This window comes from Ascaphus truei, unplaced genomic scaffold, assembly GCF_040206685.1.
Source record: "Ascaphus truei isolate aAscTru1 unplaced genomic scaffold, aAscTru1.hap1 HAP1_SCAFFOLD_1046, whole genome shotgun sequence".
NCBI lineage: Eukaryota > Metazoa > Chordata > Amphibia > Anura > Ascaphidae > Ascaphus > Ascaphus truei.
In genome coordinates, this window is record NW_027453911.1 from 59159 (window position 1) to 84213 (window position 25055).

The window sequence follows — 25055 nt, forward strand, 5'->3', positions numbered from 1 at the left end:
GGATCCTGTTTGCATCATATGGTTTCATCTAGGCCAGTAGATTATATAACTCTCAGTACAGGTTACACATGGCATCAGTATTAGTGATTTAAAGAGGAGGAAAGCTTCAATGTGGAGAACAAAGCCAAGTAATGTTGAAGTTACTCCTTTTACCATTTACTTGGTCAGTCTGTACTGTCTACTCTCCACACAGCTGCTAAGGATCTTCCATTTTAAATACTTTCACCTCCTATTCTGCACTGCTTTGCTGCCCATTATTCAGAGATGCGTTCCAGTCATGTTTAGCACTCTGAATCTCTCTGCAGTCATTGGTTCAGCACATCATGGGTAGAGCATGGCTACAGATACAGCAAGCTATTATTATTTTACCGGCTGATCACCCATAATATTGCATTAAAACATAGAATATCACTTAATTTCCAAAAGATTCAGTGATGCTGATAATGCAGAATCTCACAACATTTCCCATCATAATGCCATAATGCACAAGTGGGAGAAATAATCCTTGCTATATCTGTACATTGTGTGACGTATTACCTCCATGACCAATGAGAGCAAGTACATCTTCTGTATAGAGCGGCTGTGTTATGATGCAGTTATTGATCATCATTGACATAATCACAAGAATCTTATGCAAAGGGAAATTGTCCGCAGCGAAGTGAGATTTCAGCCCCCAAACGTCTGTAATATTAATGCAATGTCTTACTTTTGTTGCAGTGAACACTGAAGAGACGGATCTACTACAACACTGTACAGGATGAGCATACGCTACAAGCAGCAAAATGATCTTGCAGTTGACAGTATGTTGTTCTGGTAATGTGCACAATTATTATTTATGGGCTACACACCACAGTGCTGGACATATTCTGTTAACTTCAACTCTACTCCTAACATGGAGATGTCTTCCTGGTGTTACTGATTCAGTACATCATATGCACAGTGTGGTTATGATATGATGGATTGATTTAATGAACCCACCAACCAATGATGACATCTGCATCATCTTCTGTAAAGTGCAGCTACAGCATGATATTATCAGCATTTGGTGCGGTATAATCAGAGGTATCTATGTGCTTTTGTGCCTGTTTTAAGTCCTCCAGCTTAACGCCCCTACACCTCCCACTACACAGGCATACTTACTTATGCATACACTGACATCTGGCATACCTACACACACCCCAGGGCCACTTCCTTCCCCTGATGTCAGGGAGAGGATGGGCATGCAGAGTGCAGTAAGTCTCCACGTTACTCTGGCCAACAGTCTTGGCCTACCTCCAGCATCTGTCACCCACAACATCTGTTCCCTCCTTGTAAAGTGCTGAACTATCTCACCTGGGTCAGTGCTATAGCTGATCACAGTGCCCGATCAGGATGTCACTGTGACAGGCAGCAGTGCAGATTGACCGGTCAATCAATGCAGTGCCGCAACATATGCACTAAATGAGATTTCCGTGCCCCCAGTCAGGTTACTCCCTGGGCAGTGACCCTGCTCACACCCTCCCCTAGTTCCACCTCTGATCACAATTATCTCTCTTGGAGAGTGTAGCAAATTGGAGTTGGGGGAATCTCACCTCTGCCATGCATGGTCACAATCTGGGCACAGGACCCAAATAGTGGGCAATGTGGCACTTCTTACAGTAGAGAATAAGTAACTTTATTCTTTACTTGTGTATTAAGGACCTTATTTGCATTAAATTCAGTCCACATGGGACCAAGACTTTCTGGCTTACTGAACAAAGTGGAATTGTTTCGTAGAGGGTGGAGAATTGTATTTTATCTGAAATTACCCCCTCTGCACAAAATACAAACAATTATACCCATACAAGTACCTTGTGGAAGTTGTTGCCCTCTATCTTCCTGTGGTCTCTCCCTGTTTCTCACCGTGCCTCCTCCCATTTCCTTGCACCTCTGCGTCTCCGCATATATCCCTATACTCAGAGCCGGCTCCGGTCAGTGACATGGGATGCCCAAATATGAGCATACCCATATATGGGCATCCATGCCACTGACCGGAGCCCGCTCTGTTGCGGATATGGAGAGAGACTGGGAGATTTACATCCCCTTATAATTCATATGGTGCATAGTACCGGCACGTATTGTTTTACCGGTACTGTGTACCTTCCTACTTTCACACTGGTACAGTATATGCTGCAGTGGGACTGAGAGGGATATATTGGTAACACATAGTCATTGTTGGGGGAATTCAATCCATTTTGAAAATAGTAATGAAATGTTTTTTACTTTTCTTTTTTTTCAGTAATGAAGAATGAAACATTTCTGTTAAAATTGAATTGGAGGTGAACTGGATTCATCATCAACTCTGCACCAGTGTGAATTGATGTTCTTTAATGTTCTGATAAGGTACATGCAACATCTCTTCCTCAACCCCTGCACCACTCTCTGCCTCTTGCCTCTCTCTCTCCACCTCCCTGCTAAGCGTATTAACCCATCTAATGTAATCCACATTCCATGTCTCACTTTACTCTTCACTTCTCACGTGCCCTCTGGAATGACTGCTCTCTGACTAACAAGGTCTATTTGTACATGACCTCTTCTGCTCTCATCATCCACCACCTCTCATTCCCCTCACCCCTGTCCTACTCGATACCTCAGCTTAATTGAACTCTCTCCTCTGACATCTACCCTTATCTCTAACCTCTCCTCACTTTCTGCTTAAACTAACTATCTTGTTAACTTTTACAATGCTATCATCTCCTCCTCCTCCCTCCTCCTCCTCCCTCCTCCATCATATATATGCCCCTTCTAGGCTCTGACACACTCATCCCTCTAAGGCCATGATTATCATGGGCACATGCTTGGTCATCCACAGTGTGTGCGAGCGATGCAGAGCCGCCTCGGACCTCAGTGCAGGGATTGCTGCATACCCCCAGCATCTGTCACCCACAAACAATACACACACTAATACTCCCCACAATACACACTATAATACCTCCTCAATACTAATCTCCCCAATAATATTATAGCTCCAAACACAATATACACAACACCCTTACACAAGATACACAATCTAGTACTCTCCTCTGCACCTCTACACACAATATAATACTCCCACACACACAATATACACACTACCCTCCTACCCCCATAAAATACAACCAATAATACACACACACTTTGTGGATGTTGGGACCAGCTCCCGGCATGCACCAGTGAAAGAGAGAGGCCCGCAGAAGCTCGGAAGAACTCCCTCCATCCGTGCCTTCCTCCGTTTCACATCTTCTCCCTGTCTCTCTCCCTCCCTTTCCTTGCATCTCCCTGCGTCTTTACGTATACCCAGTCAGTGACGGCTCTGGTCACGTGATGCCTTAATATGGGCTTATCCATATATGTTCATCCACGTCACTAATGTGATGCCCGCACTGTTGCGGAGCTGGTACTTACGACGGGCACTTATTGTTTTATCAGTACTGCGTACCTGACTCTACCGGCCTACTTTCAACACTAGTACAATATGTGCTTCACTACGAGTGAGTGGGGAATATTGGCATCACACAGTCACTGTTGAATATGCCATTCAATCCATTTTGAAAATAGTAATGCAATGTGGTTTTGTTTTGTTTGCTTTTTGCAGTAATGAAGAATGGAAAAGTTATATTAAAATTAAATTGGAGGGGGACTAGATTCAGCATTTCATCATGAACTCTGCACTTGTGAGAATTTAACTTCTTGAATACCCTGACAGGTACACGCAACATTAAGACTATAATCTGCTGTGCAAGCTTTCGTGCTATACCTCCCCCTCAGGTTTTGATTTATACATTTGCTCCCTCAATTCATGTCCTCTAATATTTGAAAGCTCTCTCCTAGCATTTTCTCTTTACCACAGAACGTCATCCCAATGTAACCTCTCTCTTGTTCTTTCTGCTTGCTGTTTCCTCACTCCTCTGTTAAACTTTTCTAATTTCTCTAACTTCCACACTCCTGCTTTTATCCACATGTTCTCCTCTTTCCTTCCCCTACCTTTGCATGTGTCTACACACTGCACCATTTGTACAGACCTCTATTGCAGCTATTTCTGCACTGCTCAATGAAAAGCACTCTTTAATATCCTATTCTCTGTGCCCCCTCTCTCTGCGCCCCCTCTTTTGGCGCCTCCTCTCTCTGCGCCCCCTCTCTCTGCGCCTATCTGTCTCATTCTCTCTACGTCCCTCTCTCTCTACATAGAGCTATCTCTGTCTCTCTCTACACCTATCTCTGTGTCTCCTTCTATGTTTGCTGATGTGTGGGATATCTCTTATAATCTTGAACCTGCTCATATACACATCGGGCCTCCCTGCCTCTGCCTCCCTGCTAAGAGTGTTAACCTATCTAATGTAATCCACATTCCTTTCCTTACTTTTCTCTTCCCTTCTCCTATGCCATCTGGAATGCCCGTTCTCTGACTAACAAGGCTCTAGTTGTACATGACCTCTTCTGCTCTCATCATTCACAATCAGTCATTCCCCTCACCCCATCTTACCTGTCCCACTGATTTTCCTCTGCTTAATTAAACTCTCCTCTGACATCTACTCTAACCTCTCTCTCTCTTTCCGCTTAAACTAACAATCTTATTAACTCTTACAATGCTATCCTCCTATCTATATGCCCCCTCTAGGCTCTGACACACTTGTCCCTCTAGCCCACACCCTTGGCTAAATTCCCAAACATGTTCATCACACTTCCACTCGCTGTTCTTAATGCCTATGAAGGAAATCACACAATTGATATTTGATTTTTCTACAGTAAAAATGTCTCCAGTCCTGTATAAAGCTGCTCTCTGGGGCCAAACCACACTACTTTTTTTTCCACATTCATCAACACACAAATTTAATTTACGCTGTCTTTTTTCCCCTGTATTTGACTCCCTCCACTAACCTTCTTCTCACACTTGCCATCCTTCCTTCACTTCTCCTCAAGCATTTGACTACTTCAGAGGCAAGGTGGATGCCACCCACAAGGAGATTCCTTCTGTCCCTTCCCCCTTCTCTCCTTCTACCTAATTCTCCTTCTGCGTTTGACTCCTTTTCTTCTCTTACAGAGCTGGAAGCTAATCATCTTCTCTTCTCCCTCTACCACATGCCCTCTAGATCGTATCCCCTCACACCTTACTGCATCTCTTAGTCCCCACTCTCACCCACATCTTCAATTCCTCCCTATTCTCTGGCTCTTTACCCTCTTACTTTAAGCCTGTAGTGGTCACCCTTTTCTCAGAAACAACCTACACCCTATGTGCCTTACTAACTACCGCCCTGTATCCCTCCTGCTGTTTGTCTCCTAATTGCTAGAATGTCAACATTCTTAAATCACATTCCCTCCTGGATCCTTTACAACCTGCCTTTCGTACAGCTCGTTCTACAGACTGTGCTTAAAGCAAATTCCCAAGGTCACTTTTCCCTACTAATCCTACTTGATCTATCTGCTGCGTTTGATGCTCTCAATCACTCTCCTCCTTCATATTCTAAACTCTCTCTTGGTATCCGTAACACAGTTCTATCCTGGTTTTCATCATAACTTTCCTGTCACACATTCTCCATCTCTGTTGCTAACATGTCTTCGTCTTCTATTGATCTGTCTGTGGGTATACATCAGGGCTCTGTTCTGAGATCTCTCTTTCTCTCTACATACTATCATTTGGTGACCTCATCAACTCTTTGTGACAATCCTATAAATAACAAATACAAATATCAGGTCATGGGAATAAGTGATTTGGACATAAAAGTAACATTTCGGAAGTGTGGACAACTAATACATCTTGTAGATTGCCTTTACAGTGTGATGTCATTGATTCAGTAGATTGTGTGCAGACCAGGACTGCAGTACAGTGTCACTCACATGGATGACTTGCGTGGTAGAAGCTCAAGAACAAGGATGTCAAACTCCAGTCCTCGAGGGCAGCAAACAGGCCAGGTTTTCAGGATATCCCTACTGAAAACCTGGCCTGTTTGGGACCCTCGAGGACTGGAGTTTGACATGCATGCTCTAGAAGGAGCACAGCTGTGGGTGGGAGGTGGATTTGCTTTGCATCAAATGGTTTGGAGCAAGGTTTATTGTATGTATTATCATAATAACAATGCAATGCTTAACTTTTATTTCAGGAGGGATGACTGCAGAACAGAAGTGAATATTGAAGCCATGTGTTCCTTTTCTTGCAAAAGAGAAAATTTGAAGGACAGTTGAAGAGAAGGAAAATTACTACACAGAGACAGATAAGCAATGTGTATATTTCTCATTTACCATTTAGTATTTGTCGTTTTATTGACTCCACACAATCCGGCTGCTACGGGTTTCACATTGAATATTTTCATCTCTACTCTACCCCTTCCTGTGATCTGAACCATGCAAGTTTTCGTTGATTCAATACATCATGAGTAGAGGGTGGCTACAGTATGAAGTAAAGACCCAAGGACCACATCTACTACCATTCATAACAAGAACATGTGCAGTAGCGCACAGCTGCAGTTCTATGTGATTGTTATGAAAGGTTGAGGTGGTTCAATTCTATGAATCTGGAGTGGGATGGATCCTGTTTGCATCATATGGTTTCATCTAGGCCAGTAGATTATATAACTCTCAGTACAGGTTACACATGGCATCAGTATTAGTGATTTAAAGAGGAGGAAAGCTTCAATGTGGAGAACAAAGCCAAGTAATGTTGAAGTTACTCCTTTTACCATTTACTTGGTCAGTCTGTACTGTCTACTCTCCACACAGCTGCTAAGGATCTTCCATTTTAAATACTTTCACCTCCTATTCTGCACTGCTTTGCTGCCCATTATTCAGAGATGCGTTCCAGTCATGTTTACCACTCTGAATCTCTCTGCAGTCATTGGTTCAGCACATCATGGGTAGAGCATGGCTACAGATACAGCAAGCTATTATTATTTTACCGGCTGATCACCCATAATATTGCATTAAAACATAGAATATCACTTAATTTCCAAAAGATTCAGTGATGCTGATAATGCAGAATCTCACAACATTTCCCATCATAATGCCATAATGCACAAGTGGGAGAAATAATCCTTGCTATATCTGTACATTGTGTGACGTATTACCTCAATGACCAATGAGAGCAAGTACATCTTCTGTATAGAGCGGCTGTGTTATGATGCAGTTATTGATCATCATTGACATAATCACAAGAATCTTATGCAAAGGGAAATTGTCCGCAGCGAAGTGAGATTTCAGCCCCCAAACGTCTGTAATATTAATGCAATGTCTTACTTTTGTTGCAGTGAACACTGAAGAGACGGATCTACTACAACACTGTACAGGATGAGCATATGCTACAAGCAGCAAAATGATCTTGCAGTTGACAGTATGTTGTTCTGGTAATGTGCACAATTATTATTTATGGGCTACACACCACAGTGCTGGACATATTCTGTTAACTTCAACTCTACTCCTAACATGGAGATGTCTTCCTGGTGTTACTGATTCAGTACATCATATGCACAGTGTGGTTATGATATGATGGATTGATTTAATGAACCCACCAACCAATGATGACATCTGCATCATCTTCTGTAAAGTGCAGCTACAGCATGATATTATCAGCATTTGGTGCGGTATAATCAGAGGTATCTATGTGCTTTTGTGCCTGTTTTAAGTCCTCCAGCTTAACGCCCCTACACCTCCCACTACACAGGCATACTTACTTATGCATACACTGACATCTGGCATACCTACACACACCCCAGGGCCACTTCCTTCCCCTGATGTCAGGGAGAGGATGGGCATGCAGAGTGCAGTAAGTCTCCACGTTACTCTGGCCAACAGTCTTGGCCTACCTCCAGCATCTGTCACCCACAACATCTGTTCCCTCCTTGTAAAGTGCTGAACTATCTCACCTGGGTCAGTGCTATAGCTGATCACAGTGCCCGATCAGGATGTCACTGTGACAGGCAGCAGTGCAGATTGACCGGTCAATCAATGCAGTGCCACAACATATGCACTAAATGAGATTTCCGTGCCCCCAGTCAGGTTACTCCCTGGGCAGTGACCCTGCTCACACCCTCCCCTAGTTCCACCTCTGATCACAATTATCTCTCTTGGAGAGTGTAGCAAATTGGAGTTGGGGGAATCTCACCTCTGCCATGCATGGTCACAATCTGGGCACAGGACCCAAATAGTGGGCAATGTGGCACTTCTTACAGTAGAGAATAAGTAACTTTATTCTTTACTTGTGTATTAAGGACCTTATTTGCATTAAATTCAGTCCACATGGGACCAAGACTTTCTGGCTTACTGAACAAAGTGGAATTGTTTCGTAGAGGGTGGAGAATTGTATTTTATCTGAAATTACCCCCTCTGCACAAAATACAAACAATTATACCCATACAAGTACCTTGTGGAAGTTGTTGCCCTCTATCTTCCTGTGGTCTCTCCCTGTTTCTCACCGTGCCTCCTCCCATTTCCTTGCACCTCTGCGTCTCCGCATATATCCCTATACTCAGAGCCGGCTCCGGTCAGTGACATGGGATGCCCAAATATGAGCATACCCATATATGGGCATCCATGCCACTGACCGGAGCCCGCTCTGTTGCGGATATGGAGAGAGACTGGGAGATTTACATCCCCTTATAATTCATATGGTGCATAGTACCGGCACGTATTGTTTTACCGGTACTGTGTACCTTCTTACTTTCACACTGGTACAGTATGTGCTGCAGTGGGACTGAGAGGGATATATTGGTAACACATAGTCATTGGTGGGGGAATTCAATCCATTTTGAAAATAGTAATGCATTGTTTTTTACTTTTTTTTTGCAGTAATGAAGAATGAAAAAGTTCTGTTAAAATTGAATTGGACGTGAACTGGATTCAGCATTTCATCATCAACTCTGCACCAGTGTGAATTGACGTTCTTTAATGTTCTGACAAGGTACATGCAACATCTCTTCCTCTACCCCTACACCACCCTCTGCCTCTTGCCTCTCTCTCCACCTCCCTGCTAAGCGTATTAACCCATCTAATGTAATCCACATTCCTTGTCTCACTTTACTCTTCCCTTCTCACGTGCCCTCTGGAATGTCTGCTCTACGACTAACATGGTCTATTTGTACATGACCTCTTCTGCTCTCATCATCCACCACTTCTCATTCCCCTCACCCCTGTCCTACTCGATACCTCAGCTTAATTGAACTCTCTCCTCTGACATCTACCCTTATCTCTAACCTCTCCTCACTTTCTGCTTAAACTAACTATCTTGTTAACTCTTACAATGCTATCATCTCCTCCCTCCTCCTCCATCATCTATATGCCCCTTCTAGGCTCTGACACACTCATCCCTCTAAGGCCGTGATTATCATGGGCACACGCTTGGTCGTCCACAGTGCGTGCGAGCGATGCAGGGCCTCCCCGTCGCCTCGGACCTCAGTGCGGGGATTGCTGGAGCGACAGGCATGCGCTAACTTTGCCTTCTGTTGTGTGCTTACTATAGACGCAGCCTAAACCATGCATTGGTTTAATTCACAAGCACGCTCTCATCACACTTCATCACATCACACTGCTGCTCTTAACACCTATGGAGGAAATCTCACAGTCTGATTTTCTACACTAAACCTTTGTCCTGTTCTGTAAAACTCTGCTCCTTTTTTTAAGGTCAAACACTACTTTTTCCTCACTCATCAACACTCCAATTTCATTCACACTGTCTTCTATGTATTTGAGTCCCACCACTGACTTTCTCCTCCCACTTAACATCCATCCTTTATTTCTCCTCAAGCCTTTGCTCACTTGAGGCAAGGTGGATGCCATCCACAAGTAGATTCGTTCTCTCCCTTCCCCCTCTCTCTTTTTCTATCTAGATCTCATTGCACTCTTGACTCCTTTTCTCCTGTCACAAAGCTGGAACCTGATCTTCTCTTCTCCCTCTACCACATGCCCTCTCAATCCTATATTCTCACTCTCACCCACATCTTCAATTCCTCCATATCCTTTGGCTCTTTCAACTCTTCCTTTTAAGCATGCAGTGGTCACCCCTATTCTCAAAAATAACCTTGACCTTGTGTGAATTTCTAACTATCGCCCTGTATCCGTCCTACCATTTGCCTCCTAATTGCTAGAACGTCTTGTGATCTCCCGTTTGATCAACATTCTTAAATCACATGCTCCTCTGGGCCCTTCACAATCTGCCTTTCCCAATGTAACCAATTATGTACATAAAGAAAATTCCCAAGGTCCATTTTACTTACTAATCCTGCTTGATCTCTCTTCTGCTTTTGATACTGTCAATCACTCTTCTCATTCATATTCTAAACTCTTTCTTCGTATCCGCAGCAAACTTATATCCTGGTTTTCATCATACTTCTCCATCACACATTCTCCATCTCTGTTGCTAACGTGTCTTTGTCTCCTGTTGTTTTGTCTGTTGGTATACCTCAGGACTCTGTTCTGGGACCTCTCTCACTACATACTATCACTAGTTGACCTTATCAACTATTTTGGCCCTTGATATCATCTCTATGCAGATGATACACACACCTATCCACCCTACCGTCACTCCTGCCATTTAGTTCCTAGTTTCGGGTCGCCTCCTGGCTATATCCTCCATGGATGACACTCTTCTGCCTTAAACCTAATGTCTAAAACTGAGCTCCTCATATTTCCCCCTAAATCTGGCCTAATATCACCTTTCTCCATCGCAGTAAACAGTACTACCATCATCCTGTCATGAAAGCACATTGCCTAGGAGTAACATTTGACTCTTCCCTTTCCATCTTCATTCACGACACTGGCTAAAGTTTGTCGATTCTTTCTCTGTAATATTTCCAAGATTTGCCCTTTTCTCTGTCAATCTACTGCTAAAACGCCAATGCATGCCCTTATCGTATGGGTTAACATACTGCTAACAGGGCTCCCTGCTTCACAACTTTCTCATTTGCAATCTATCCAAAACTCTGCTGCTTGAATAATTTCCCTTTCTCCCACAACAGTATCTGCTCATCTCCTCCTCCTCCTTAAATCCCTCTCCTTGCTTCCCATCAAGTTTCAGATCACCTACAAAGTTCTCCTCCTTACCTTTTTGTTAAGGTTCTCTATTAGTGGTGTACCGAGTACCCGGCGTTACCCGACACATTTCCAGCTACCCGGACATTACTCGAAACCGGCCACTGAGAAGTGGACTTGGCCGGGTAATACCCGGCGTCGGGTAATGTCAGGGCAGCTGGAAATAATCTTTTATACTTACCTTTCCTAAGACATCTAGGATCAGCAGCAGCAGTCCTCTGATGTTGGCAGCATCAGAGGTGTCTTCACCTGGCGGGGGGAGCTGCAGGAATCACTTCCACAGCACCGAAGCAGGTAAGCTGTGTCTGTGAGCCTGCAGCTCCCCCGCCGGCTGAAGACACCACAGATGCTGCCACCGTCACAGGACTGCTGCTGATCCTAGATGTCACCGCCACCCGGAAGGTAAGTGCCAAACCGTGTACCCGACCCGACCCGACCCTAACCTTTCATTTTGGCCGGGTACCCGTTACCCATTTTTTTATAGTTGAGGACCCAGTCCAACACTATTCTCTATTCATCTGCTCCTTCCTACATATCATCTTTGGTCTCGTTATGCCCTTCCTCGTCTCCTAAGCTCTACTAATAACTGTCTCCATTATACTTCTTACACCTCTACTGCGCACTCGCTCTCTTGCCTGAAACCCTTTCCCATCAATTTACCTGTGAAACTCACACACACTCAGTATATGCCAACATACCCTCTTCCACCCACATTTAAGATCAACCTTAAAATTCACAACTTAAATGAAGCATTTCAATAGCTTTTACTCGTTGCTACTGTCACTCATTCAGTCACTAACTATTGTTCCCAAGAAGTGCTTTATACTACAAGTACCCACCATTAAGGACAAGCATTGTCATCTACTGCACTTGTTCCCCCACCTGTTGTCTCTCTGTAAGTCTCCTTACATTTCTCTTAGATTGTAAACTACCCAGGACAGGGATTTACTTTCCTATTGTCTGTTTTTGTTTGTTGAACTTATTGTATAATAATTTCCTGTACTTTTTGGTCTCTCTTGTAAAGCGCTGAGTACACAATGGGTGGTATATAAATAGAGATATATGCAGAGTCTAGAGACAAGGCACACGTGTATAGGTAGCTACAGTTTATCCGGGACCGTATGCATCCTTGAAGTGCCTGTCCCAGTTATTTTCTATTGATTGCAATGTAGGAGTGTCTGTCCTGTCTTATTTTTTTTATTATTATTATCATTATTATTATTATATATACAAAGATATATACAAAGATTGTTTCCTGTCGTTAGCATGACATTGTGTGACACAGTGTGATGTCATTGATTCAGTAGATTGTGTGCAGACCGGGACTGCAGTACAGTTTCACTGACATGAATAACTTGTGTGGTAGAAGCTCTAGAAGGAGCACAGCTGTGGGAGGGAGGTGGATTTGCTTTGTATCACATGGTTTGGAGCAAGGTTCATTGTATGTATCGTCAATAATAATTATAATAATAATAATGCAATGCTTAACTTTTTTATTTCAAGAGGAAAGACTGCAGAACAGAAGTGAATATTGAAGCCATGTGTTCATTTTCTTGCAAAATAGAAAATTGAAGGACAGTTGAAGAGGAGGAAAATGACTACACAGAGACAGATAAGCAATGTGTATATTTCTCATTTAGTATTTGTCGTTTTATTGACTCCAAAAAATCCGGCTGCTAAGGGTTTCGCATTGGACATATTCACCTCTACTCCACCCCTTCCTGTGATCTGTACCATGCAGATTTTTGTTGATTCAATACATCATGAATAGAGTGTGGCTACAGTATGAAGTACTGACCCAAGGACCACATCTACTACCATTCATAACAAGAACATGTGCAGTAGCGCACTGCTGCAGTTCTATGTTATTGCTATGAAAGGTTGAGGTGGTGCAATCATATGAATCTTGAGTGGGAGGGATCCTGTTTGCATCATTTAATTTGATCTAGGCCAGTAGAGTATATAACTCTCAGTACAGGTTACATATGGCATCAGTATTAGTGATTTAAAGAACAGAAAAACAGGAGTGGAGAACAAAACCAAGTAATGTTGAAGTTACTACTTTTTACTATTTACTTGGTCAGTCTGTACTGTCTACTCCCCACACAGCTGCTAAGGGTTTCCATTTGAGATACATTCACCTTCTACTCTGCACTACTGTGCTACCCTCTATTCAGAGATGAGTTCAAGTCATGTTTACCACTCTAAATCGCTCTGCAGTCATTGATTCAGCACATCATGGGTAGAGCATGGCTATAGATACAGCAAGCTTTATTTTACCCTAATATTGCATTAAAAAATAGAATATCACTCAGTTTCCTACAGATTTACTGATGCTGATAATGCAGAATCTCACCCTCCCATCATAATACACCAGAGGAAGAAATAATACTTGCTATATATGTACATTGTGTGACATATTGCCTCCATGACCATTGATGGCAAATACATATTCTGTATAGAGCAGCTGTGTTATGATGTAGTTGTTATTGATCATCATTGAGATATAATCACAAGAATCTTATGCAAAGGGAAACTGTCATTAGCATAGTGGGATTTCAGCCCCCAAACTTCTGTAATATTAATGCAATGTCTTACTTTTATTGCAGTGAACACCGAAGAGACGGATCTACTACAACACTGCACAGGACAAGAGTATACACTACAAGCAGCAAAATGATCATGCAGTTGACAATATGTTGTTCTGGTAATGTGCACAATTATTATGTATGGGCTCCACACCACAGTGCTGGACATATTTTGTTAACTTCAACACTACCCCTACCATGGAGATGTCTTCCTGTGATTGGTGTTACTGATTCAGTACATCATATGCACAGTGTGGCTATTATATGATGGATTGATTTAATGAACCCACCAAACACTGATGACATCTGTATCATCTTCTGTAAAGTGCATCTACAGCAGGATATTATCAGCATTTGGGGTGATATAATCAGAGGCATCTATGTGCTTTTGTGCTGGGTAAAGTCCTCCAGCTGAACCGCCCCCCGCCCCCCACCCCCCTACACCTCCTGCCACACAGGCAAACTTACTTACACACACAGCACACTTACTTATGCACACTGACACTTGGCATACCTACACACACACACCCCACAGCCACTGGCATGCATGCAGAGTCCTGGGCATGCAGGATGGGCATGCAGAGTACAGAATATCTCCACCTTGCTCTGGCCCGTACTCTTGGCCTACCCCCAGCATCTGTCACCCACAACCTCTGTTCCCTCCCTGTAAATTGCTGCACTAACACACCTTGGTCAGCGCTGCAACCGATCACAGCACCGGATCATGTCACTGTGATAGGAAGCAGTGCTAATTGACCGGTCAATCAATGCCACGTGGCAACATACGCACCAAAAGAGATTTCCATGCCCCCTGACAGGCTACTCCCTGGGCAGTGACCCTGCTCATCTTCCACCTCTGATCACAATATTCTCTCTTGGAGAGTGTAGCAAATTGGAGTTGGGGGAATTTCACCTCTGCAGTGCATGTAGAGTCCTGTATGCAGAGTACAGAAAGTCTCCACCTTAGTCTGGCCCGTACTCTTGGCCTACCCACAGCATCTGTCACCCACAAATAATACATACACTAATACTCCCCACAATACACACTTTAATACCTCCTCAATAATAATCTCCCCAATAATATTATAGTCTTAAACACAATATACACAATACCCCCTAACACAAGATACCCAATCTAACACTCTCCTCTGCACCTCAACATAATATACACACTATAATACCCTACACACAATATAATACTCCCACACACACACACAATATACACACTATCCTCCTACCACCATAAAACACAACCAATAATACACACACACTTTGTGGATGTTGGGACCAGCTCCTTGCATGCACCAGTGAAAGAGAGAGGCCTGCCATCCGTGCCTCCCTCCGTTTCCCATCTTCTCCCTGTCTCCCTCCCTTTCTTTGCATCTCCCTGCATCTTTGCGTATACCCAGTCAGTGACGGCTCCGGTCACGTGATGCCTTAATATGGGCTTATCCATATATCTGTTGCAGAGATGGAGAGAGACCTGGAGATTTTACATTTCCTTATAATTCATATTGGTACTTAGTACGGGCACTTATTGTTTTATCAGTACTGGGTACCTGACCGTACTGGCCTACGAGTGAGAAGGCAATATTGGCATCACACAGTTACTGTTGAATATGTCATTCAATCCATTTTGAAAATAGTAATGCAATGTGGTTTTGTTTTGTTTGCTTTTTGCAGTAATGAAGAATGAAAAAGTTATATTAAAATTAAATTGGAGGGGAACTGGATTCAGCATTTCTTCATGAACTCTGCACTTGTGAGCATTGACCTTCTTGAGTGCCCTGACAGGTACACGCAACTTTAAGACTATAATCTTCATCAACTGCTGTGCAAGCTTTCGTGCTATACCTCCCCCTCCGGTTTTGATTTATACATTTGCTCTCTCAATTCATGTCCTCTAATATCTGGAGGCTCTCTACCACAGCACGTCATCCCAATGTAACCTCTCTCTTGTTCTTTCTGTTTACTGTTTCCTCACTCCTCTGTAAAACTTTTCTAATTTCTCTAACTTCCACACTCCTGCTTTTATCCACATGTTCTATACACTTTCCTTCCCCTACCTTTGCATGTGTCTACACAAAGCACCATTTGTACAGACCTCTATTGCAGCTATTTCTGCACTGCTCAATGAAATGCACTCCTGCACATCCTATTCTCTTCCACCTTCCCTCATTCTCTACGCCCCCCTCTCAAAGCCCCCTCTCTCTATGTCTCCTCTCTCTACGCCTATCTGTCTCATTCTCTTGACGCCCTTCTCTCTCTACATATCCCTATCTCTGTCTCTCTCTACACCTATCTCTGTGTCTCCTTCTATGCTCGCTGATGTTGGGGGATATCTCTTATAATCTTGGACCGGCTCATATACACATCAGGCCTCCCTACTAAGAGTGTTAACCTATCTAATGTAATCCACATTCCTTTCCTTACTTTTCTCTTCCCTTATCCTGTGCCCTCTGGAATGTCCACTCTTACTAACAAGGCTCTAGTTGTACATAACCTCTTCTGCTCTCATCAGTCACAATCAGTCATTCCCCTCACCGCATCTTACCTGTCCCACTGATTTGCCTCTGCTTAATTAAACTCTCCTCTGACATCTACTCTAACCTCTCTTCTCTCTTCTCTCTCTTTCTTTCTGCTTAAACTAACAATCTTATTAACTCTTACAATGCTATCCTCCTATCTATATGCCCCCTATAGGCTCTGACACACTCATCCCTCTAACCCACACCTTTGGCTAAATTCCCAAACACACTCATCACACTTCCACTCGCTGTTCTTAATACCTACGGAGGAAATCTCACACTTTGTTTGATTTTTCTACAGTAAAAATGTCTCCTGTCCTGTATAAAGCTGCTCTCTAGGGCTAAATACACTACTTTTTTCCACACTCATCAACACTCAAATTTAATTTACGCTGTTTTTTTTCTCTGTATTTGACTCCCTCCACTGACCTTCTCCTCCCACTTGCCATCCTTCCTTCACTTCTCCTCAAGCATTTGACTACTTCAGAGGCAAGGTGGATGCCACCCAAAAGGAGATTCCTTCTGTCCCTTCCCCCTTCTCTCCTTCTACCCAAATCTCCTTCTGCACTTGACTCCTTTTCTTCTCTTACAGAGCTGGAAGCTAATCATCTTCTATTCTCCCTCTACCACATGCCCTCTAGATCGTATCCCCTCACACCTTACTGCATCTCTTAGTCCCCACTCTCACCCACATCTTCAATTTCTCCCTATTCTCTGGATTTTTGCCCTCTTACTTTAAGCCTGTAGCGGTCACCCTTTTGTCAGAAACAAACTACACCCTATGTGCCTTACTAACTACCGCTCTGTATCCCTCATGCTGTTTGCCTTCTAATTGCTAGTGTCAACATTCTTAAATCACATGCCCTCCTGGATCCTTTACAACCTGCCTTTCGTACAGCACGTTCTACAGACTGTGCTTAAAGCTAATTCCCAAGGTTTTTCCCTACTAATCCTACTTGATCTATCGGCTGCGTTTGATGCTCTCAATCACTCTCCTCCTTCATATTCTAAACTCTCTCTTGGTATCAGTAACAAAGTTCTATCCTGGTTTTCATCATAACTTTCCTGTCACACATTCTCCATCTCTGTTGCTAACATGTCTTCGTCTTCTATTGATCTGTCTGTGGGTATACATCAGGGCTCTGTTCTGAGATCTCTCTTTCTCTCTACATACTATCATTTGGTGACTTCATCAATGCTTTTGGCCTTAGATATAATCTCTATGCGGATGATACACACACAAATCTATCCACCCCTGTTCTCACTCCTGCAATCCAGTCCCTACTCTTGGGTTGTCTCCTGGCTATATGCTCATGGATGGCACTCCACTGCCTTAAACTTAATGTCTAACACTGGGCTCATATTATCCCCTTTCTCCATCACAGTAAACAGTACTACCATCTATCTTGTCATCAAACATGTTGCATAGGAGTAACATTTGGCTCTTCAATTCCATCTCCATTCACATGCACGGCTATGGGTAAAATGTGTTGCCTCTTTCTCTGTAATATTGCCAAGATCTTCCCTTTCCCCTCTCAACCTACTGCTAAAACTCCAATGTATACTGTTATCCTATAGGTTATTTTAACATACTACTAACAGGCCTCCATGCTTCACAACTTTCTCCTATGCAAAACTCTGCTGCTTGAATTATCTCACTTTCTCCCACAACAGTCTCTGCTCATCTCCTTAAATCCCTGTCCTGGCATCCCATCAAGTTTTTGTATCACCTACAAAGTTCTCCTCCTTACCTTTTTGTTAAGGCTCTCCATTAATCTGCTCCTTCTTGCATATCATCTTTGATCTCTCGTTATGCCCTTGCTTGTCTCTTGCACTATAACCATAACTGTCTCCTGTAAACTTCTTTCACCTCTACTGTTCTCTCACTTGCCTGAAACCATTTTCCATCACTGCACCGTACATGTGAAACTTCCTCACACTCAGTATATGCCAACATAACCTCTTCCACCCACATGTAAGACCAATCTTAAAATTCACGACTTAAATCAAGCATTTAAAAAACTTTGACTCGTGGCTACTGTCCCACACCCACAGTCACTGCTAACAACTATTGTTCCCAAGATGTGCTTTCTACTAATTGTACCCACCATTAAGGACAAGCATTGTCATCTACTGCACTTCTTCCCCCAACTGCTGCCTCTCTTTAAGTCTTCTAACATTTCTATTAGATTGTAAAGTTCCCAGGGCAAGGATTTACTTTCCTATAATCTGTTTTTATTTGTCGCACTTATTTTTTCATTATTTTTCCCCTCTCCCCTAATGATATACATATAGGTTTTCCTGTCATTTGCATGACAGAGTTATTATGGTTAACTATTGCATCATGTAGACTGCCTTTTCAGTGTGATGTAATTGATTCAGTACTTTGTGTGCAGACTGTGACTGCAGTACAGTGTCACGAACATTAATGACTTGTGTGGTAGAAGCTCTAGAAGGAACACAGCTATGGGAGGGAGGTGGATTTACTTTGGATCACATGGTTTGGCGCAAGGTTCATTGTATGTATGATCATAACCATGCAATGCTTAACTTTTATTTCAGGAGGGAAGAACAGTGAATATTGAAGCCATGTGTTTCTTTTCTGTCAGAAGAGAAATTTTGAAAGACAGTTGAAGAGGAGGAAAATGACTACACAGAGACAGATAAGCAATGTGTATATTTCTCATTTAGTATTTGTCGTTTTGTTGACTCCACACAATCCAGCTGCTAAGGGTTTCGCATTGGACATATTCCCCTCTACTCTACCCTTCCTGTGATCTGTACCATGCAGGTTTTTGTTGATTCAATACATCATGAGTAGAGTGTGGCTGCTGTATGAAGTATTGACCCAAGGACCACATCTACTACCATTCATAACAAGAACATGTGCAGTAGCGCACTGCTGTAGTTCTATGTGTTTTATTAAAGGTTGAAGTGGTGCAATCATATGAATCTGGAGTGGGATGAATCCTGTTTGCATCATATGGTTTCATCTAGGCCAGTAGAGTATATCTCTCAGTACAGGTTACACATGGCATCAGTAGTAGTGATTTAAAGAACAGAAAAAACAAGAGAAACTTCAATGTTGATAACAAAGCCAAGTAATGTTGAAGATACTCCTTTAACTATTTATTTGATCAGTCTGTACTGTCTACTCCCCACACAGCTACTAAGTCTTCCATTTGAGATACATTCACCTCCTACTCTGCACTGCTGTTCTGTCCTCTATTCAGAGATGAGTTCCAGTCATGTTTACCACTCTGAATCACTCTGCAGTCATTGATTCAGCACATCATGGGTAGAGCATGGCTACAGATACAGTAAGCTTTATTTTACCGGCTGATCATCCATAATATTGCATTAAAACATAGAATATTACTCAGTTTCCAAAAGATTCAGTGATGCTAATAATGCAGAATCTTACAACACATCCCATCATAATGCACCAGAGGAAGAAATAATCCTTGCTACACTACCGACACGTTTTATTGAAGCACGGCTAGCACCGCAAGCCGGGGGATGTCCCGGCGTGCTAGCCGCACTCCCTCAGCGTGCCGCGCATCACCGATGCACGGTCACGCGTCATCGGGTGCCTGCGCCCCCTGCACGCGCATCCAGGGCTCCCCGAGGGAGCACTGGTGTCCCGCGATGTGGGGGACAGCGGCAGGGGGTTCCGGGGGACCCGACGGACCCGGCAGCGGAAGGGAGAAAGCCCCGATCGGAGGGCGCTCCTCCGCTGCTTCGGCGTGCGCCCGGCACCCTCCGGCGCGCGCCAGGTTACTGCTGCGGCCAAGAACGGGCAAATGCTCGAATAAACTCGGCCGCAGCAGTATATCTGTACATTGTGTGACGTTTGGCCTCCATGACCATTGATAGCAAATACATATTTTGTATTGAGCGGCTGTGTTATGATGTAGTTGTTATTGATCATCATTGAGATATAATCACAAGAATCTTATGCAAAGGGAAAATGTCTGCAGCATAGTGGGATTTCAGCTCCCAAACTTCTGTAATATTAATGCAATGTCTTACTTTTATTGCAGTGAACACTGAAGAGACGGATCTACGACAACACTGCACAGGACAAGAGCAAACACTACAAGCAGCAAAATGATCTTGCAGTTGCAAGTATGTTCTGTAATGTGCACAATTATTATTTATGGGCTACACACCACAGTGCTGGACATATTCTGTTAACTTCTACCCCTACCATGGAGATGTCTTCCTGTGATTGATTCAGTACATCATATGCACAGTGTGGCTATGATATGATGGATGGATTTAATGAACCCACCACCCACTGACATCTGCATCGTCTTCTGTAAAGTGCAGCAGGATATTATCAGCATTTGGGGTGGTATAATCTGGGGCATCTATGTGCTTTTGTGCCTGGATAAGTTCCTCCAGCTGAACCACCCCCCTATACCTGCCACACAGGCATACTTACAGAGCACACTTACTTATGCACACTGACACTTGGAATACACACACACACACACACACACACAGACACTGTCATGCATGCAGTGTCCTGTATGCAGAGTACAGAAAGTCTCCACCTTACTCTGGCCCGTACTCATGGCCTATCCCCAGCATCTGTCATCCACAACCTCTGTTCCCTCCCTGTAAAGTGCTGCACTAACACACCTGGGTCAGCGCTGCAGCTGATCACAGTGCCGGATCATGATGTCAATGGGATAGGCAGCAGAGCTGATTGACAAGTCAATCAATGCAGCTCCGCAATATATGCACCAAAAGAGATTTCTGTACCCCCTGTCAGGCTACTCCCTGGGCAGCGACCCTTCTCACCCCTCTCATTCCACCTCTGATCACAATAATCTCTCTTGGAGTGTGTAGCAAATTGGAGTTGGGGGAATCTCACCTCTGTAGTGCATGGTCACAATCTGGGCACTGTACCCAAATATTGGGCAATGTGGCACGTCTTACAGTAGAGAATAGAATAAGTAACTATATTCTTTACTTGTGTATTAAGGAACTTATTTGCAATAAAAATTCAGTCCACCTGGGACCAAGACTTTCTGGTTTTCTGAACAAAGTGGAATTGTTTTCCTATAATTTTATATTCTCTGAAATGTAACATCACAATAAAGTACTCCTATTTTTTTCCTTTGTGCTTTTTTATGGACTATTCCTTTATGTATTTCACTTAATGGGACTAATTACCTTACGATTAGATTTCACTTGTATTTTCTTGGGTTACTCTTTGGAATTTCTCTCTGTGTTCATTTATACTATCTTATTTAGAGCAGTCTTTGCCATTGGACCCCATTTCTTGCCAGAGAGATCTGTAACACAGAGTATTGAAGAGAGTACAGAACAGTGGTGAAGTAGATTTTTATGCTTCTAGGCAGCCTCCCTTCTCACCATGTATTCTGCCCCCGACGGTCTCTTGCACTGCTCCCTCCTACACCCACTCTCCTCACTCTTCCCTCCCCTCCCCGCTATCACTCAATGACCCCCTCTCATTCAATCCTGCTCCCTTACTCCCCCCTCACTCATTCTTCCTTCTGCACACACAATCCTCCCGAATATCACTCCCAAACAACACACACACTAATTCTCCCCACAATACACACTATAATACCTCCTTGTGACGATAGCTTCCACAGGCTTATTAATATTACACAAAAATAATTGGGTTTGAACTGAACGAGGCTTAAGATATAATAAATTGTATTTATTCCTTAGAATATAGGTGAACACAACAGATAATACAGTAACGAACAAGAAGTACACTTACTTAAGGGTTGGGGAATGAGAAGTATGATGTAGCATTTCTTTCAGCAGTGAGGAAATCATTCAGGTGATATCAGGTAACCATATCAGCAAACGAAGACAAAGGATATATGGGTGGACAGCAGTTTATAAACCATTCTCCTTCTATTCTTAACCTTAAGCACAGGGGATTGGTTTACAATTACCTCCAGCCACTCACTAACGTGGGAAAGCATTCTGACCCATGCCCCCCTGCTAGTTGGCACATGCGCAGTAGAACTCTGGGGGTCTCATTTCTGAAGCCCCACATTTACGTCAGGAATGCCAGACAGTCTACCATTTGGAGTTCTGGCAGGAAAACCTTTGTTGAAAGGTGTTAACTGGAACACTTAAGACCTGCCCTGGTTTGGGCTTCGGATAAACAGTGAGGGTGATAAAACTCTTTGAACAGCACTTAAATCCTAGACATAGCGGCGTCCCCAGGGCCATCTGCTACCTTATGGCCCAAAAGAATCTCTTCTGGGTCTTTGTCCATACCTTAAGATACACTATTAAGCATAAAACATAAACGTATTAAAATATCCGGTTCCGTTAGGTTTAGCAGGTCCAAACTTCCCAGTTCGCATTGCCAGAACTGGGACACCATATGGTCCAAAAAGCGACTTGCTACGACCTAAGAAACCGGAGTTACACCAATGCACATTAAATCATTTTAATACAAAAATCTCCATTGAAAAACAAATCTCAGCTTTTCACTAAATCCCCATTGAAAACAACGGGCAGCTCCGCCATAGACTTTCAATGGTAAATCGCCGCCATTGAAGTCAATGGGGGTTTTCTGCCATTGAAGTTTATGGGAAAAGTCCCGAACTTCAAGGGGGTCCATACTCCGTCGGGTTGGTCCAAGCGGGTCAAGGATGGTTCTGCAGCGATGCCGGAGCAGTGGCTACAGATACCCCAAACCCTGATCCGCTGAACCCTCCGGAACCGGAGATATGGATTCCTAAAATTCAGCATTTCTCACTTAGTCATTTTTCTGAGCCGTTTCTGCCGCCGCCGGCAAAGCCTATGGCGCGACCCGCTCTATCTGGTTCGACCCTTATCGGGGGTCCAGGATTCGGGGACCCGGTGGTGGTCGAGTGGGGGGACGCTTAGGAACTAGGGGCAAAAAGAATTTTATCCCTAGGTGCCCTAAAACAGTTTATTTCCCCGCTAATTGACGTTGAACTTGACCCAGTGATTTTAGCTCTTTTGAAGGACATTGTATCCGCTTTGCGGTTTGCGGTCTGGACGGCAGCCAACTAGGTTACCTCGAGGCATCTCCATTGAAGTCAATGAGCCCATTGACTTTCAATGGGAAACCGCCGCTCTCCCTCTCGGACGCCACCTGCTGGTCACTACAGGAAACAGGACGAAAACAGCACAAATTCCTATTGAAATGCATTGAGCCCTAATGGCGGCCAATGGGGACCTGCAAAATGGTGCCCGAAAAGGCGGGAAACTTACACAAAGAGCTATAATCATTAAAGAATTATTAACCCTTGTGCTCCCGGATGGATTCTAGTGTGTGTGTGTGATGCAAACACTGAGTAACCAGACATTACAATGGAACGGGAAAATACATTTACATGTCATAACAAGGGTTACATCACATTTCTGGACCTCAGCCCAGTTAACCCCTTGTCTCCCTGGTGCGGTCAGGGGTGGCCAAATGGGGTGCAACCCCTTTAATACCGGGCCACCCCCTCTCTCCCTCTACACCTCCCCTTCTTAATGCGTGTCCTGTGGCCCACTGGCCCTGACGGGGAGTGGGGCACTGCTGGCACCATTAATGAATTCAGTCTCAGAGGGATAGTCCTGGCGTGAAAGTCCATCAGCATTGCTGTTTTCACTACCCTTTTTGTGCTGAATGGTGAATTCAAATTCTTGCAAAGCCAAGCTCCATCTCAGCAGTTTGGCATTTTCCCCTGATACCCTCTGTAGCCAGCTCAGGGGATTGTGGTCGGTAATGACCGTGAAAGCCCTCCCATAGACATAGGGCTGGAGCTTTTTGAGTGCCCACACAATGGCCAAGCACTCCTTTTCAATGGTGGCATATGCCACCTCCCTGGGGAGCAGTTTGCGACTGAGATACACCACAGGGTGCTCTTTGCCGTCGTCCCCCACCTGGCTCAACACAGCCCCCACACCAAAGTCTGAGGCATCAGTCTGAATAAGAAAATGCTTGGTATAATCTGGGGCAGCCAGGATGGGGGCCTCAGCAAGCGCAGCTTTCAGTGCCTGGAAAGCAGTTTCACAGCAGGAGACCAGGTAATAAGCACAGGCAGTTGCTTCTTAGTCAGATCAGTCAGGGGTTTGGCCACGGCGCTGTACTGTGGGACAAATTTCCTGTAGTACCCTGCGGTGCCCAAAAAGGCCATGACCTGTTTCTTGGTTTTTGGAACAGGCCACTGAACTATGGCTTCTACCTTGGCTGGCTCTGGCTTGAAATGCCCTCCACCCACCCTGTGCCCTAAGTACAGGACTTCTGCCATACCTACCATACACTTAGTGGGTTTTAAGGTAAGCCCAGCCTCCCTGATTCTATCCAGCACCGCAGCTACATGTCCTATGTGGGATTCCCAGGAATTACTAAAGACAGCAATGTCATCTAAGTAAGCCCTGGCATAGCTCTGCATCCCTTCCAGTAACCTATTGACCAGGCGTTGGAAGGTAGCCGGGGCATTCTTCATCCCAAATGGCATCACCAAAAACTCATAGAGGCCACTTGGAGTGAAGAATGCTGACTTCTCCCTAGCCTCCAGGGTCAGGGGAATCTGCCAGTAGCCTTTGCTCAGATCCATGGTGGTCAGATACTTTGCCCCCGCGAGTTCATCTAGTAACTCATCCATGCGGGGCATGGGGTAAGCATCTGACACCGTCCCAGCGTTGAGCAACCGGTAGTCCACACAAAACCGGGTGGTTTTGTCCTTCTTAGGCACTAGGACTACTGGACTTGCCCAAGGGCTCTGGGACGGAGTAATTACCCCTAGGGTCAGCATCTCCTCAATCTCTCTCTCCATACTTGTCTTGACCTCTGCTGACACTCTATAAGCGTGCTTATGCAGAGGCTGCAGGTCCCCTGTGTGTACTGGGTGTTTGGTGAGATGTGTGGTCCCTGGCATGTCAGTGAAGAGGGCGCTATACTGAGCTA

General features: G+C 44.1%; 2 long non-coding RNA genes across 2 annotated transcripts; both read left to right on the forward strand.

Annotated features, from left to right (window-relative positions):
- The first annotated feature begins 3613 nt into the window (after positions 1–3613).
- Positions 3614–7300, forward strand: LOC142475000 (uncharacterized). Its single transcript, XR_012790662.1, has 3 exons — positions 3614–3703; positions 6096–6215; positions 7236–7300. It is a non-coding gene; the product is annotated as an uncharacterized LOC142475000 (long non-coding RNA).
- A 1408-nt stretch (positions 7301–8708) lies between these two features.
- LOC142475001 (uncharacterized) lies at positions 8709–18792 on the forward strand. Its single transcript, XR_012790663.1, has 5 exons — positions 8709–8884; positions 12514–12631; positions 13620–13717; positions 15282–15392; positions 18689–18792. It is a non-coding gene; the product is annotated as an uncharacterized LOC142475001 (long non-coding RNA).
- The last annotated feature ends 6263 nt before the right edge of the window (positions 18793–25055 follow it).